Raw genomic sequence first — 18,174 nt, forward strand, 5'->3', positions numbered from 1 at the left:
CATAGCGAGTCGACCGCCCAGAGCCAGTTTGTGCTTCGCAGATGGCGATAAACATTAGTTTTGAATGCTTGCATTCCCTTGCTGTGGGGAGGCTGGGACAGAAGAGCGGCGGGGAGGGAGTTCCAGTCACTAATACTGCAGTGTGGGAACGAGCGCTTTAATGCCAGCGGGACAGATGCAAGCAGCTGGTGTTGGAGCTGGTGGTCATGGCCAATGACGCTACCATGCTCGCTGCGAGTTCTGGGGCTGGATGAGGGGAAATAGCGCGGTGGCAAAACAGAGAGCAGCTGCGGAGGGCCAGGCAGGTAATGCAGCTTGTATAGGCAGGCAAGCGAGGCAACAGTACGACGGATGGCCAGGCTAGGTAATAGTGCACCTGGACCGATGATTCGCAGAGCACAGCGTTGGATATGATCCAGGCGTTGCAGGTAGCTGGGCGGAGCACCTATCCAGATGAGGGGGGCATACTCCATAACTGGTCGAACAAATGCCTTGTATACTGTGGTGCGGCCGGCTGGAGAGAGAATGTGCGCTGCACGGCGCAGGAAGCCCAGGCGTTGTTTGGCTCGAGTGGCAACCTTCCGGAGATGAGTGCTGAATGACAGCTTCGAGTCAAAGGTCACTCCAAGTAAAGAGAGAGCCTTCTCCTCAAGGACAGGAGTGCCGCCGAAGACAATGCGAGGCAAATTGATGGGGGTTCTGCGGAGAGTGGCGGTCATGGCTTGGGACTTCGACGGTTCGAAGGAGATGCGCCATCTGCGGCCCCACTGATGCAAGCGATCAACAGAAGTCTGGAGGCTCAATGCTGCGTCGGCTGGGGAGGTGTCGAGGGATATCAGGCTGTACAAGGTAGTATCGTCGGCGTACGCCTCTAGGTGGGCTCCGGGTGACAGGGTCTCTGAGGCGTCGTTCACGTAAATCAGGAAGAGTGTAGGGCCGAGTATGCTCCCTTGGGGAACTCCTGCTGATATGGTATACAGCGATGAGGTTTGGCCGCCCACCAAGCATTGAATGGACCGTCCACCTAGGTAGGAAGAGAGCCAGGTATGCAAGGGGCCGCCAATGCCAAGATGGCGGACTTTGTGGAGGAGGCCAGCATGGGACACACGGTCGAATGCTCCGGCAATATCCACGGCTAGAATACGTGCTGCACCGCCTCGGCCGACGGCTGTGATCCAGGCGTGGTGTAGAGCCTGTAGCGCATCTGAGGTCCCGAGGCGGCGACGAAACCCGAACTGGTGGGGTGTCAGGAGTTTGTAACGCTCAAGGTGATTCATGAGCTGACGATTGATAACGCTCTCCATGATCTTAGAGATTATGCTCAGCAGTGAAACTGGACGATAATTCCTTAGGGCGGATCGTGAAGATCGCTTGTGGATTGGAACCACGCTGGCAGTCTTCCACATTTGTGGCTGGACTCCGTGCTGGAAGCAAAGAGCAAAGAGCTGACACAGTGGCTTGGCAAGTTCTCTGGCGCATTCCTTCAAGACACGAGCGGAAATACCGTCGGGTCCAGTCGCCTTTGAGGCATCCAGGCGAGCTAAAAGCCGGTGGACTGCATCCGGGCGAAAGTGGACTGTCGTTAGTGCAGGTGCATCAGCGAATGCCGTGTCCGGTAAGTCCATCGTGGTAAGGTCGCGGCCTTGCACACTGCACTTGCGGGAAAAGAAACGTGCGAAAGCCTCCGATTTCTCATAGCTTGTGGCCCTCTCGCAACCTTCACTATCAACCAGCAGGGGAATGTCAGTGTTCCGACCCTCGCCACAAGCGCACTTTAGCTTCGTCCACCATTCCTTCTCCTTCAGGGACCCATTCGACAAGCTATGTCTGAGGCTGTTCTCTTTGGAAACTCTAGATCTAGCAAGGACTGCGATAGCATTGTTTACAGAACGGGTAAACTCATGTTTCAGTGCAAAATCGTGAGGGTGCTTCCTCCAAGTGCGCCAGCGTTTGTCCTTCTCCTTCATGGCGGCTGCACACTCAGGTGTCCACCATTTCGGATCCGTTGACTTCACTGTCAGTGTCTTGGACGGAACGAACTGGGAAACGGCTTTCATGATTGTGGCAGTAACGTGCTCACACGAAGTTTCTGGGTTGGCAGTAATGACGGTTGACCAATCAACCTGGCGGAAAAAGGATCGGAGGCGGTTCCAGTCTGCCTTTTCATAGCGCCAGACAGTTCGTTGCACCGCCGCTTCATGGGTAGGAAGAACACCTGTGAAGTCCGAAAGAATTACAGCGTGGTCAGATCGAGTCCACCAGCTAAACCAGATTTTGAACAGTCAGACGTGCACAATCTAGCACAAAACGGACAAGGAGTACTGAGACATTCCACGGCATAAAAGTTAACCAATGGTCTTCCAACTTGGAAGTTTCATGGATATTAGTGCAGATTTCAAGAGGGGGGTCAAGCGCCATTGAGCCGAGCACAAGCTACATTCCAAGACTTCATGGAATGTTAGCCTGATGCGATAACCGGACGGTACGACCAGACAGAAAGTTCAAAGCACAACTAATAATGCCCCATCTTGTCTTGTCAGGACCAAGGAACTAAAAGTTACGCTATAATGTCCATTAACACCACTTGCTACTTGACAATCAGCTCATGCGATAACATTGCACGACACTGACCAGCTGTACGGACGTTCTACACCTAACTGGCAATCAGCTCTGGCACATCTCGGATGCTCACTCCCACAGACTTCCAACTTGGAAGGCGCTAAGTTATAGTAAAAATATGCAAAGCTATCGCATGAACTGATTGTAAAGTATTTGGTGGTGTTAAAAAAGTAAAACGTAAAGTTTGCACGTCTGCGCTACAACCGGCTATACAATTGCGTTGAGAAACACAGCCAGCTTAGGAATTTCCCTCGTGCCAGGCCACCACCACGCCTGTAATACCAGAGTGGCAGATGCACCGCCTAAAGGCAAGGGTGAGGTGGTAACTTTCACAACCAATGTCCGACATCTGGGCGAACCTCGTCAGCTGCATCCATGTTACTTTCACTCCGAGTAGTGAGTACCCAGTTGACCGGGTGCGAGTTCTGGGTAGTTCCTTGCATGTACATGTAAATTGGCTCAAGCATGCATAACCGCACACTATAGCACAGTACATGTACACGCTCCCTGCTCCCAGTGCGGGTCTCGTACTCTGGTGTTATTGGATACTAATAAAATATCCTACCTTCTAGCTCTTTGGACCTCTCTTTTTTATTATCAATTGATCCTTGGCTCTCCGCCGGAGTCTAATAGAAAGATTGCATCACTGAATATATTCCATAGTTTTAAACAACAAGATTAGCATGAAGAGAATTGGTGAGTACACATGCTCAGTTCCTGGACACTGCAAATTTACAAATCTTTTATTTCATAGAATCAATTTCAACGTTTCGGCAAATGGCCATCATCAGGATGAAATATGATGTGGAAGTCTGCCAAGGAGCAGTTATGTACACTGATTTGGAATTCTTAGGTGTTGATAATATTTCTGTGACTACAAAGTCATGTGACCTCAGTGCTAGGAATATGCCATATCTCAAAAAATTAGTGAAAGATCACAAGTTTTCACTGTCGCATATGCTGGGTGTTGGTAATAAGTTAGTTCAGCGCAGATGTCACCAGATAACCTGACATATGTCCGAACAGGTTTCTCGCGAGCAATACACGAATGTGACCATGTCAATGTTTTCCAGAAAATACTGTCACCTAGATAACCAGTGTGGGACTGTGGTGTGACTGTTTTAGAGTAATGACCATCCAGCACTGGTGTTGATCTCTGGGCTTTCGTTTCTGATCTATACTGCCTCCCGCAATTTGCGGCTTGCCCTGTCACTGGCTCTTGCAATCACAGATATTGCAGCACAAAGTCCGGCCAGTTGCAATAATCGCTAGAGACGTTGTCTGTCATCACTTCTGGCTATTAATAGGCACTGCACCCCATTTTTTTTCAAATCGCGTTTTTTCTAGGTTTATAATCGGTAATCGATAGTGCAGGATATCACAAGGTCACATAGAAAATTGTATTGAAAGCCACAGTGATACCAGTGAGATATGAAGGGTTGAAGATAGGCAAGTGCATAAGGCGAAATCAACACAATTTGTGTCACCAGCAACATCTCCGGAGTATTACCAGTGGATATAGTCACAAGCCATCGGAGTGTTTTTTTCAAGCACACATCACTCACTTACACCAACAGCCGTTTATGGATCGAAACAATACAGATCAAAGTTCAGTATACATGTACTAGTAGTCATGGGTTCAATACGAGGTATACTCTGGTACTTGCTTTTTGTCATCGTATCTCGAAAACTAAAAATCCCAAGTGTACGGCTAATGAAACGCTGATCAAAATCGCAGAAATCAAAAGATTTGAGCTGATTTTGATCAAGCACATTTCAGTGATTCCAGAATTTCGATGCACGCTGCGTCAGATGGCTGATCTAGGGTCATGAGGAAGATGCGTTTAAACCAAAATACAGCTAAAAAGAATCAGAAAATGTCATAGAAAGATTGTATTCCTGAATACTTTAGATTGTTTTACAACAAGAGATTAACAGTTTTTAATAGGAGTCTATTTAGAAAAATACTTCAAGTCGTATAGTAGTAGTAGTATTCTTTTATTTATAGTGGAGAAACCAAAACAGGCAGATGCCTAATAACAATGGACCCACTGTGTAGGGTGGAGGGGGGGGGGGGGGCATGGCTAATGGTGAATAGTGGCGGCGAAATACATCAGTTCCAGCACAGCTACAGAAACATGGGTGTAAAGCTAAAAGCAGGCAAGACTGTGTTGCAAAGGGCTTGACATGAAAGCGGCAAGTTTGGTGACTATTATATGAGCCGAAGGGACCGGAAAGGTTTAATATTACACCGAGTTTATCTCTTTCCACAGTTATCACCATAATGGCTTTTCTTGGGTCACCACTACGTCCGTGGGCATAGAGCACCTTGAACTGACATCATCGCTGCACTAAGTTCAGCTGCTTGAGCAGACGGCAATGTTGGTAAATCTGGAGGTAACGGTGGATCCGTTGGAGCCTCTCCTCCGCAAACCAAGGGTTCAGATAAGGAACACACCTATTCAGAAGTCCAAAAAAGGAAACGAGCTTCATTACTACTGGCCCCATGTCTAGCAGCAGTAACACACACACTGTTAATGTCTATATCCACGAAGACTGTGTATGTGCAACATGATCACAGGATCTGCAAATGTTTTTTGAACACGATAACATTGATTAATACACAAGGCACAGAGCACCACGCCTCGTTCGTTGTAACTAACAGGTTCATGCCCATAGACAAGCACCAGACAAGAGTTGTTGAATGATTGCCTGTGGGCATGAAATTATTAGTCACAACGAACGATGCGTGTAGCTTTGTGCCTTGTGTAAGATAGCTCTACAAGTATTCGAACTAATAGTGAGGAGGACTCTCATTTGTAACATTGATTGATATGGCACTAACTGAATTCAACGCCCATACGTAATACATAGCAACACCGACAACACGGGTACAAGACGAAGGCAATGCGTGTCTAAAAAAGGTCACTGCGGGATCTTGTCACGGACCGCTCACTAGACTCATTTTAATTACGGGTTCTCGTCGTGCTGATAATCTCAGGAAACACGAAAACGCCATAGAATACTAGTAAGGCCTACAAAATACTATGAAAGCGAATGATCTGAAGATTTTCGCAGATCATGCTTTGTTAAGGCCGCCTAAAGGAGCTTACTTGCGTCATTGCTGAAACATACTAATGAAGACCAACCTCAGCTCATTCAAAAACATCCTGAAGTTTACTCAAGCATTTCCCCCCAATTAACCAAACGTTATTTATCATCAATTTTTAGCAGCCAATGCCTGGATTGCTCAGCTGATTAACTCAATGTAGCAACAATGATATATATGATGTCTCCAAACGTCAATGTATCTACATTATGCATAGATTACTGAGGTGAAGATTTACCGGTAACTTCTCCGACTGATCTGACAAAACATCTGATATTGGCAGCAACAATCACATACCTCACCAGAAAGGAACAGATCAAAAACGTCTCCATTGGTGGCGCGAAAACGCGGCGTTACAGAGACGAGTGTCTCTTCACCGTCATTGACCAGAATTACATCATAGCGAAGCTCTCCAAATGAATACGGCAGGCCGGTAAAGATGAAAGAAACCAACACGTCGTTGCCCTCAACAGGTACGATGACTAGGGAAAATCCGAGGTTACCTTTGGCGTTAATACGCTGCTCCGTTGGAAAGGGTCCACCTTCAGTTGAAAGGTAGCAATCTACCATATCAACAGGCGTTCCACCGAGTTCGACATCCCGTTGCTGGCCTAGCATCTCACCGAGCGACAAAATAAGGTCATTTACAGAAGAAATGGACTCTAGAGCAGTTCGTATCAGATCGAACTCATTTGGTTGAGCTGATTGCAGGATAGTTCCAGGACCACAGGATTGGGTTAGGAAACAGGGCCCAGCATCACTGTCAACAGAAGAACTCTCAAAAGAAGCACTGTTACTGTCGCTGTCGGATCGAACTGCAAATTCCCCATACACCGTAGTGCTCAGTGTAAAATAGTCAAAAAAGCAAAATATGAAGACGGGTGCAATCCATAACTTCTTCATACTTGGTAAATATCCTTTCTAAGGGAACAGCGATGACCACAACCAGTGACCTGATGTATTAAGTTCCACTTTTAATGCTTCTCAACCCTAGCTTACAATATTGTGCGAGTACTCTTTATGATTATCCCCGTGCCCTGAGGAAAATCTAACAATAGAGCCTGAGGCTGATTTCTCCAAAAAATAAGGTATGCGCTTACTTGAAGTATCAAACGGGCATGACAGCAGAGGAGAGCAGATCGCGATTCACTGACATTGATGTGACTGATTTAACGACAGTAGTGATTATATGTATAATTGTGCGTAGATCTGCTTTTGGGGCGGATGTGAGGACATGGGCGTGTTGGCAATGTGGTGCTTTACCGTAGCGAATAGAACAGGCGTTGCTAGTGAGCATGTTTGTTGGTCTAATCGGCAAACGATCGGCATCGTATACAAGGAGGGTCAATACTGGATGAACATGATCGTATTCTTAGGCTCAGTAGTTGTGCCCTGATCTAGAAGGATAGAGAAAGATAGAGTTATATTATGTTCTGGCAGTAGCATAACTGACGGGGCACATCGTCTTGCGCGACAGTTCCACAAGCTGTTGGGTTGCTTTTGCAAACTCTTGATTACTACCTAAGGTATTTTCCCTTTACCAAACTTACTCTATAGCGGGTGTTGAAAGTTCCTCCCTGTCAGCAGAGTGCAACGATGACGGTGTGATCAGAACTGACAGTGAAACACAATGTCATCATGCCGTTCTGACCCGTTCTGACCGGCAAACGACCGGCATTATCTACAAGACTGCAATCATGTACAATATATCTAACACTGTGTGCATTGGGTATGTCTCTTTGACGGTGTGTGCTAGGTGTGAATCTTGTGATAGTACACAGTATCAAGGGTTCTCTTGCTAGCACCGGTACATGTATATCAGTGTATACGCTTACTAAGATTACAAGTCCAATCGGCGACACCGGGCAGTAATACTGCATGATCACGTTCAACATGGTGAGCCTCGGTCTTTCCAAATACTGATCAATAGGAGTAGAGCTCTGTTTTATAGGCCTGGTTCAGTTAAATTAACACCACAGTACATAATATTGATTATACACACCTAAAATAAGATCGTATGCTTCTCGGAATGGTTGTCGAGGCAAGAGTTGATAGTCGTAAGCGGCTGTTGGCTTTCATGCTTGACTTCATAGAACTCAACATTAGGTAGTTGAATAAGGGAACCAATTTAGTCAGTTTCGCGTCAATTGTTCAAAGGCCTGTTTCTACATGTGCGCATTACGCTATTTGCAAAGTTGGTGGCTAAATTTCAAGGTCGTTAGCTTCCTGGAAAGCTACTACGAAAAGGAAAATGATGAGCGGAAGCACCTTGCTTCATAACGCTGGAGACTAGCTATAGAGCCAAGCGAAGTAGCGCAAAAGCCAAGGTGCAGTTGCACAATTCAAGGAAAGGTTGCTTCTAACCGCCATTCGACTCTTCTTGTTCGTATGGAGCTCGACATGCCCGCAAGACTAATACTCCATTTGTACTTAAGTTGTCATGACACCAAGAGGCAAGGTACCAAGCATTGCGCAAAAAGGTCTTTGAGCACGTTTGGATTTTGTGTATTTGTCTAGTACCATAACTCCATGGTCGTTGATCCAATCGCTGAAGCGATTGTTGAGGTCGCAAGCTGAGAGCCTTCTCTGCTACCTACATATTCGATTTTAATAAGAAGGATCCACGGTCGGGATTCGAGGGTAGCACGCCTATCTCATAGTACAGAAGAGATCACCACCGATTTGGTTTCATGGATGCAACACACTCGCGGCCTTTTCTTGCTACGCGAAATACCCAGATCTAACAGGCTGTGTTGTCAAGATGTATGTACTAACGAGGAGAGGGGTAGGTATGGGCGAGAGTCGTACAGCAATTTCCTGGCGGTAATTTGGCAAACATCGTTCCATAGTAAAGATCCAATTTCACCGCCCCTAGCTTTCCATTCCGGTGCTTTACCGACTAGACTACGTGGGATCACGCAATCATATCTGCTGGAGCCTTTTGCCGCAGTTTATAGGTTATTTCGCGAGTAAGAAAGACTGTACAAACACCTTATTCAGACATTGAAAAATTGAACAACAGAGCGGAACATTTTATGTCAGCTTATCGATTTACTGGTACATGTTTCTGTACCGGTAAGGACGGAAAATGTGAGTACATTACGATGAAACTACATTGATGTTACTGATTTTATTTCCCGAAGATGACACCAAACTGGTGTAAGCGTCCAGGCCACAAACCTAGACGTACCTGAGCGATCAGCTACTGCGTGCGTTCATCAGGATTGCAAGCCACTTATATTAAGGTGTGTCGATCTCTGCTAAGAATGTATCGTAGGTAACATGACCACTCGTTCGGCGTGGATAAGCTGGAATGCCGGTTGGAGAGGGAGAATGAACATGTAAATTGAGGTAACATGTAGATAAACCAAGCTTTGCACAACCAGACCTAGGAAAGGAACTAACTTAAAGTATAAAATTTAACATCAGTGAGAGGGTGGGTGGACTTGCGGCCTCAGGAACACATGTACACAATGTGTTCCCTACATAGTTCATTTACAGGGACATACAGATCTGGAAAGGTCCACGTGTGCGGTCTAAGGTTCCGTTCGCGTTGCAAGTAAGTAAATTTATGGCTGAAATGCCTATGAAGCAGAAGGGGAAAAACAATAAAGTTACAGGTTTGTAGGACTGAATACTCTCCGTTATCTCCGTTATCTCCGTTATCTAGGTATCAGTCTGTGCTCACGGCCCTTTTAGCTCAATATCCGTTGTTTAGGTTGCTCTTGTGTGTATTTTCCCGTACAAGAGATACTCTCCGTTATTGTGTTACATACGTGGGAGAACGAGGGTATCAATAAAAGCCTGTATGGATGAGTGCGAGCCTAGCAAAGTTCAATGTTGGCACCCATCACGTCAATAACTGCGTTCAATTCAATTCCTGACTGGTTCGATTTGCCGCTACGGCGGGCAAAGAGCACCTCGCACTGACGCCATAGCAGCATCAAGGTCAGCGGCTTGAGCAGGCGGCAATGTTGGCAAATCTGCAGGCAACGTTGGATTCGTTGGAGCCGCTCCTCCGCACACCAAGGGTTGAGATAAGGAACACACCTGTTCACGCAGAAGACGCAGAAGATGTTTAAACAAAGGAGCCTTATTGCTATGTGCCAGAATCGATAGAAATGCCATCACTCCTAACAGTCAACGTACATGGTACATAGAGTACGTAAATCTTGGGAGCAAAAAGGTGATCAAAAAACCAAATATACAGATCGTTACATTCGCTTCCTCCTCGTGGGGGACCCCAGGTCTAAGTGTAGTTTCCAGCACTTAATAACAAAGGCGAAGGTGGTTTTCAGAGAGAAGCTGTTAATACTCTAACACTTAGGTGTTTCCAAACCTCACCGGTTCTTTTCCACAGAGTAAGTTGCAGGTGTTCACTGAAGATCATTTTTCGAAAAATAAGATCCTTAAAGGTTTTCAACACCTCAGCTAATGTTTAATCTGAATTTCCATAATATGCCATTATTCTCCGTATAAGCTTTTGGTAAGCTTCCGCAACTACATCCATTGGAAATGGTTTAGATAAGAACCGCCCCCTCCCAGTTATTCGACAACATCATCCAACTAGACATTCTTGTCGAGTGAATGGCAGAGAGAGAGTCTGTTCTAAACCATTTCTGACATATTCGAGTTCCTTATCAAAGATCTCCAATATACTTTGAAGCAGATCATCTAGGGAGAGATACGACTCTAGTGAAGACATTTTCATGTCAGTTGGTTAAGTAATGTGAAAGATATTTGCAGTTTGCCAAGTTTGGGTGAGAAAGCACGGTCCCATATCATTGTTCACAGACAAACTGGTGTCACAAGACAGAGCATTCGTCGCTACGGATGATCCATGGTGCTCTGTGTCGTGTGCAATATAGCTCTATTCGAACGAATATTGAGCACTCTACCGAGCCGGAGAACTCTCATTTGTTGTTGTGTGAACTGTTAGTATAATTATTATTCCTGCACCATGCTTTTTCAGTCGAGCTCTCAATGCACTAGGAAACTTAGCCCTCAACATCAGGGTGTAAAAAAATAGAATAGTATTAGGAGGATAGGGGCAAGTCCAAAATTGGCCATGGTTGACCCCAAGGAACCCAAAGATTAAAAAAATCGTCAAAAGGAGACTAAAGTTATGACCCGGATAATTATAGAATTTGAGGTGAGTCGAGATCAAATTCAGTCTGTGTACATTTGTTGTGAACCCTCTGGTTCTCTAAAGTGTCGGGAACGAAAGACCCCACACGGCACGAGGACAACTATTTATTCTCAACAGTATATTCCACTTCCATCGACTAATATTAATGAACAATGAATGAATGAATGAACAACTGAATGAACTGAATAACTAACACTAAAACCACCAGGAAGTTATAGCGTGAAAATGACAGCGTATATGAGAAAAGCATACACATACAACATACAACTACAGCGCACACAGCAAACCGCACATAGCGCATGTAGCGTATACTACGTCGTAAACATCAGCGGTACGGCGGAGTCGGGATACAGCTGCATTGAAACGAACACACTGTCACAAGCGAGAAGGCCTTTCACTCTCGAGAACTTGTCGTTTCACAACATTCTCCCCACCAAAGAGCTTCTCACCGCCGTGCAAGTTACAACAACTCACAAGTCAAACGATTTGGCGCTTACTACGCGTCATCTTCTGCTGCGGTGGTGGCCATGGTAGAATATCACTAATGCCCACCACTTCGGCCAACTTGATTTCGCGAAGCTTGCCGCTGTGGGCTGTTGCACACGACACTGTCACCGATCCACTTCGACATGGGGCGGACGATGGACCAGACAACACACAACGGATAAGCTTGCAGATCCTGGCTGTCACACATGACACCGTTACTGGGCCACTGCCTCGTGGGGCGGACGCTGGACCGGATAACATACATCTAATCTCCATGTTCCACACAGTCTCGCTGCTCACTTTTTCCGTGCTAACCAGTATCGCCTTTCTCATTTCCTTGGCTTCTACGCCTTGCGCCTCTACGTCTTGCGCTTCTACGTCTTGCGCCTCTACATATTGCGCATGCGCCTCTACATCTTGCGCTTCTACGTCTTGCGCGTCTACGTCTTGCGCTTCTACGTCTTGCGCCTCTACGTCTTGCGCCTCTACGTCTTGCGCCTCTACGTATTGTGCCTCTACGTCGTTCGGCCAAGACTCCAGCTGCTTCTGAGCGTCTCCGACCGATGTCGCCATGCTCCGTACCGACGCACTGGGCCTTGGATCTGATCCTCCCACCAGCTTCAAGTACTCTTCTGACCGCTGCTTGTCTGTAAGCAAAGTCTTACACGCCTTGTCCGGCGTCCTTCCGGGCGAGGCAAGCAAATCTCGCTTTGCTTCCTCATAATATGTACTGACGGCGATGCGCTCGGCCATCTTCTTGAGCTTTTCGTTAAACTCTGTGCGGAGCGCACACTCTTGCCGTCTAGCACCGCGCTCTTCAAACTCCTCGCTCTGTCGGAGCCTCTTCTCCACGTATTCTCTCAACATATCGCCTTCAAATCCATACCGAATTCCGTTGGCGATAAAGCTGGCTTCATTGATCCATAGTTCCTGTGCCATGCTCGTTTCGTATCCTGGCGTGGTCGCCAAATGTTGTGAACCCTCTGGTTCTCTAAAGTGTCAGGAACAAACGACCCAACACGGCACGAGTACAACTATTTATTCTCAACAGTATATTCCACTTCCATCGACTAGTAATAATGAACAATGAATGTATGAATGAACAACTGAATGAACTGAATAACTAACACTAAAACCACCACTAGCGTGAAAATGACAGCGTATATGAGAAAAGCATACACATACAACATACAACTACAGCGCACACAGCAAACCGCACATAGCGCATGTAGCGTATACTACGTCGTAAACATCAGCGGTACGGCGGAGTCGGGATACAGCTGCATTGAAACGAACGCACTGTCACAAGCAAGAAGGCCTTTCACTCTCGAGAACTTGTCGTTTCACAACAACATTTTTTCAGTACATAAAGGGTTAATTATATTTCTTATAATGTTGCTTTCCGACACAAAAAGGCAGTATGCATGCAATAACCACTAATCCAACGCTCGTTCGCATTGGTATGGAGTTAATAGGGCATGATGGCGAGCGTTTACCCAGCTCTGTGAAATCGCCCCATCGTGAACACCAACAAGACCGGCGATTCCACTGCAGCTTAGAATGCCTGGGTGAAATGATTAACATTGCTCTAACGCTGGAGAGATTTCTGGAACATCAAGGGAACATTGGTGAAGGCACACGTACATGACATCTTGAGTGCATGCAAACGTCACATTTGCTTTCTTGCGGTAATTGCAGCTAGAAAAGTGTCATGTTGTGACAAGATTAGCCAAGAGATTTGAGGCAAGCTGGAACACCGACAGGAGATCGACGCAAGATCCTTCGAAAACAAGCTACTACAAGAACTAGCGTTTTGTCATTACCTCCCCCACTGTTGACAGCACGTCATGAGATAACGCATTGACACTGAACGAGAGCGTTTCCTTAGACGCTAAACATGAGCTTGTGCGAAGATATTCGCTGTCCCCCTAGCGGTCATCGTATCGGGGCGCAGAATGGATCTTCAGCTTGACAGCGGAAGGGGCGCTACACGATTAGTGTGAGGTGGTGTGAGAAGAATCGTGTATATCCACAGTACGACCTGACTGGAAGACACGATGCCGAATGGGAGAACTAAACTGTGCCATTCCTTCCACTTAGGGTTTCCTAATCTTTACATCCTCTTTTTCACATTTCGCTCACTTCACTGACTATGCAATCCCCTCCCTTTGGAGTCCATGGTTCGATTTCGAACCATGGACTCCAAAGGGAGTGGGCGCAGTCAAACTTTCGGTTCTCGGTCAAATCTTGACCCAATTCAACATTCGAAGGGTCTAGAAGGTAGAGAAAACTCTCAGCTATCGCCTCGAATACGTCCGAAGTCTCGCCGATGAAGTTTGAGTGAGCGGCGAGCGATCAAACATTGCGAATTTTCTGCGCTGCGTTCTGCGAGTCAGCAGTGCGTGAAAAAAGGGATTTTGCCAGCTTTATGACAGGTGGCACGTGCCAGGACCGGCGCGCGCAAAGTCACGGCAAGGTAAGCTTCTACTCGAAAAAATTTGAACAGGTACGAGCTAGATTCAGTGAAATGGCTACAGGAGACCGATTTCGTCTCAGATCTGGAGCTTGACTCGCGTTTGGGGCGCGTTGTGGCGGACAATGAATAGTGCTCTTGGCGAGTTTGGGCTCATTGTATTTCTCTCATCAAGAGCTTTCCAACGAGCCCAAGATCTTCAAAATCGGTGAAGTAGAACCAAAGTTATGTTGGAAATGGAGTGCGCATTTTCGTGACTGCCACAAATTCTGCGGAAGCAAAAAAGTTACGGACTCCAAAGGGTTAAAACATGTGGTGCAATCGCATTTTGCAGGCATGCACGCCTGAGACACGATCAATTAAAACAAATTATCAGGCGTGGTTGCTAGTGTATTCTCAGCATTATACATCAAATATGCTCTGTACATTCTATGCACTAACAATGTCGACACCCTGAAGAACATCGAAGCAAAATTGGCTTCGGATTACGAACCAGCATGAAGTGGGTGCTACACGAGCTGATTAATGCGGACGATCAATTTGTACAAGTATTTGTGTTTAGTCAACATTTCCTAATCTCGGTGGGGACATAATTACTATGCCAAAGGGAGCGTGTATTAAGTATGTTACACTGTTTTATTCATGGTTGTGTTTTGTCATCCATTTTGCTAGCTCTCTACTCGAGCATTTACTCACCTCACCAGTAAGGAACAGATCAAATACTCCTCCATTGGTAGCGCGAAAACGTGGTGTGGCAGAGATGAGGGACAGGGTACCAGTGTCGACGATAACAACGTCATAGCTGAGCTCTCCAAAAGAAGACGGCAGATCCGTGAAGATGAAAGACAACAACAAAGTGGGTTCTGCCACCTGAGCTAGGTCAATTTCTATGGAAAACCCGAGGGCGTCTTGTGCATTGAGACGAAGTATAGTTGAGGGTGCGGTAGGACGTATAACTGATAAGAAGCAATCAGAGGTTCCACCTTGTCTCTGTTGGACTATTATCTCCTCTATGGCTGAGACCAGATCGTCCTCAGAGGTTATTGACTCCAGAGCAGTTCGTATCAGGTCGAACTCAGTTGGTTGAGTAGATTCCAAGATATTTCCAGTACCACAGGTTTGAGTAAGGAAGCAGGCTCCAGCATCACTGTCAACAGAAGAACTCTCCAAAGACGCACTGTTGCTGTCGCTGTCGGATCTGGTTCTATAGTCTCTATCCAACTTAGCGCTCAGTGTGAAGGTTTCCAAACAGAAGAAGCAGATAAGGGAGATCCGAAATGTCTGCATAGTTGACCTCATGTTGTTTGCCTGACCAGAAAAGGATAATGTGAACATGCAAGGGTCTGAATCCTGAATGACCATTCTCGGTGTTCACCCACTTGCTTTTATAATCGAAGATATTTGCTCCTGTAATCGGCTTTGTAATAATGCCAAAGCGTGTACACTCCACAATAGTACACCGGTCATAGAGGGTGGCCTTGTTGGCAAGTCAATCGTGCCATCAAACAGTGATGACGGTAGAGTAGAAGATAGTACCTATAGCGATTAAGCCACCACGACATGGCTGCTGTCAATGCGTGCCAGGATGACAGAACTTTTTGCAAGCGCTCAGCCAGATGTCCCTAAGACAGTGCAAACGGATGGGCTATCCCATTTCCTAGCTTTTAGAACCGTGCTAGAAAATGTTTGAGGATACAGGATCACTTGTTCGGCGCAGACATGCTGGGCAATCGGCAGGAAGATAACAATGAGGTAACTTGTAGTTACACAACGGAACACCATGAAATCCGTCACTATGCCCAGATATGCGGTCTGCCGAGTGGACTAGGTTTCACCAACTCCTCAATTGTACACAGATTGGAGATTACGGCCATTAGCAGGAAAGGAACGAGACTGTGTATTGCTATAGAGCGAAGCAGTGATCCTGCTAGCTAACCGTCTGCAAGATGGCACACAAGCTGACAACTATCACGAGTACAATGGACAGATTCCTTCAATATCATTTACCTAGACTGAATTGTGATTGCAACTGAGGACATACGTGGGTACCCTGGGTAGCGTGTGGACGCGATAGCAGTGTGACCAATCACACTGAATCGTGAAGGGAACACACAGTGCCTGGTTACTGAAATGGTTCTTTTGTTTTCCCTCTCCCTACCTTTTTTTCGCCATGGTTGGCAATCACTCACTCTCTTGACATTGGCCGGTGTTTCCACCGAATCTTGAGATGTTGCAATAAAAAAAAAAGTACTGCAATAAACCCGGTACTAAGGAGAAGGCAACGCTTTGGGCTCTTGAATATCATCTCGAAATGTATCATCCATGTACTTTCAGGTCTCATGGTTAGGTGACTAACAGGCAAAAGCCAATGATCAAAGACAATTGGTCACGAATTCATCGCTGTTGCTTTAGCTCTTCTGCATTCTGCTGTTTCTATCACCTCTCTACAGTACTTAAATTACCGAGCGGCTTGTTAATAGCATTGTCCCTTTGAGAGTTGCCTGCCAATATCTCGTCAATAGTAGTGTTGGACGAGTACGGGTGGCTTGAAAACGGCTCGTTTTAAAAGGTGGACGCTAGGGTTTCAATGCTAGCATCTCAGACGAGTATTTTTTAAATCCACTATGCTCCAGGATATAAATAAGAATTGTGGAAAGCGGTGGGTCGACCCTGCTGCTCTAGCGACCTTGGGTTTTACCTTTCCTTGCTTGGGATCAATACGGTTGGAACATTGTCATTATTGCTACAAGATTCCCAAAAAGATTCAAGACAAGCTGGAACGCCGATAGGGGATCCAACTAGGATCCTTCCATTACAAGTTACTACAAATACACGTGTTTTGTAGAACATCACCGCGGCATTGTTGACTGCACATCATGAGATAAGGCATTGAAACTAAAACAGATTGTGTCCTTGGAAGCTAAACACGAGTTTTTGCCAAGCGATTCGCTGCCCCGCTAGCGCTCATCTTCCTGGGCCGCACAATGAATCAGACATATAACGGATATGGACTGAAGAAGAGGCGCTAAAATAGTGTGAGGCGGTGTGAGAAAAAGCTCGAATATCCACAGTGCGACCTGACTGGAGTACATGTGGCCGGATATGAGGGACGCACAGCAATCCTCCTAATTTCCGTATATTTTGATATTCGGATGTTGAGCCAATAACAAAATGTAAAAACGAAAGGGCCATATCGATAAAAGTTAATACTAACTGTCCAGCACTGTAACTAGACACTATAATTATACAGTCATAAAATGCAACAATTAGGCACAATAGCTGACAGAATACTGAGACATTCCACGACCTGACACCTCCAACACATATCTGAAGAGCCAACCAGCAGCTTTCCAACTCGGTAAGTTCTAGGTTTCAAAAGACCAGAGAGCAATGTCTTAGCACCCTGTCAGTTTTGTGCCTAGCAGTTGCACTTTAATTATTAAAAAATATCCCGGTCCGCGTGAGACTCGGCTGGAAGTCGGGCTTTCCGCATCCATAGGAACGCCACGACACTTCAAGGATCAAGGCGCAGATGCAGCTCCTTAGACGGTGGGAGGTGAGTAGATCAGCTCACCAGCAAGTGGTCGAAGACCGAAATTCCCATTCACTGCATCCATGTTTTTCCTCGTGCCAGGCCACGAGTTGCACTTTCTAACTGTATGTTTAGTATCTAGTCATAGTGGTGGCATGCGAAGCCCTGGTTTTGGGAATAGGAGCTTTGGTATATTTTGGACTCCTCGACCGCCCCGATAAATGACACACCCTTAGCCTGTCATCGTCGAGGATCAGTCTTCTGTTTGTTTTTGAACTCAACTTTACCGTTCTCGACCTTTGTGCTACTTAGTGATCAAGTACAGTGTACAGGGCTGAGGGTTGTTTTTTCTGAAACTCCTCCCAGTCGAAATGTTCTTTTTATGCCGAAACTTTGTAGTTTGTGCATTTTGCGTAGAACATGGAATCTCGTTCTCAGGATGTGCAGTCCACAATAAACGTCTCACGCTCTCTGGTATGATTCAGAACTAAGAAGCCAACGAGGAGAATGTGTGTACTTGTAAACAGTTTCTATTGCTGTAACTGCAGCACCACCATTTTCCGAGCATCGTTCTGAGCTGCAAAATATTCATGGTTCGCGTGAGACTCGCCTGGAAGCCGAGTTTTACGCATGTGTAGGAAAGCCACCACCCTCTAGGATCAAGGCGCAGATGCAGCTCGTAAGCGGTGGCCTTGCAGGAGGGAAACATGGATGCAGCTAAGGAGATTTCGGTCTTTGACCACTTTATAGTGGGTCTGATCTGAACTACAAGGTTGACTGAAATCCTTTGCAGGGCCCATAGAGCA

At 46.2% G+C, this 18,174-nt stretch overlaps 1 long non-coding RNA gene across 1 annotated transcript; it reads right to left on the bottom strand.

Moving 5' to 3' along the window:
• Window positions 1-8,731: 8,731 nt before the first annotated feature.
• LOC135818906 (uncharacterized) lies at window positions 8,732-15,234 on the bottom strand. The gene is made up of 2 exons (XR_010553815.1): window positions 14,533-15,234; window positions 8,732-9,778 (listed from the first exon to the last, which is right to left on the bottom strand). It is a non-coding gene; the product is annotated as an uncharacterized LOC135818906 (long non-coding RNA).
• Window positions 15,235-18,174: the final 2,940 nt, after the last annotated feature.

Source organism: Sycon ciliatum, chromosome 6, assembly GCF_964019385.1.
Source record: "Sycon ciliatum chromosome 6, ocSycCili1.1, whole genome shotgun sequence".
In the NCBI taxonomy this organism is placed as follows: domain Eukaryota; kingdom Metazoa; phylum Porifera; class Calcarea; order Leucosolenida; family Sycettidae; genus Sycon; species Sycon ciliatum.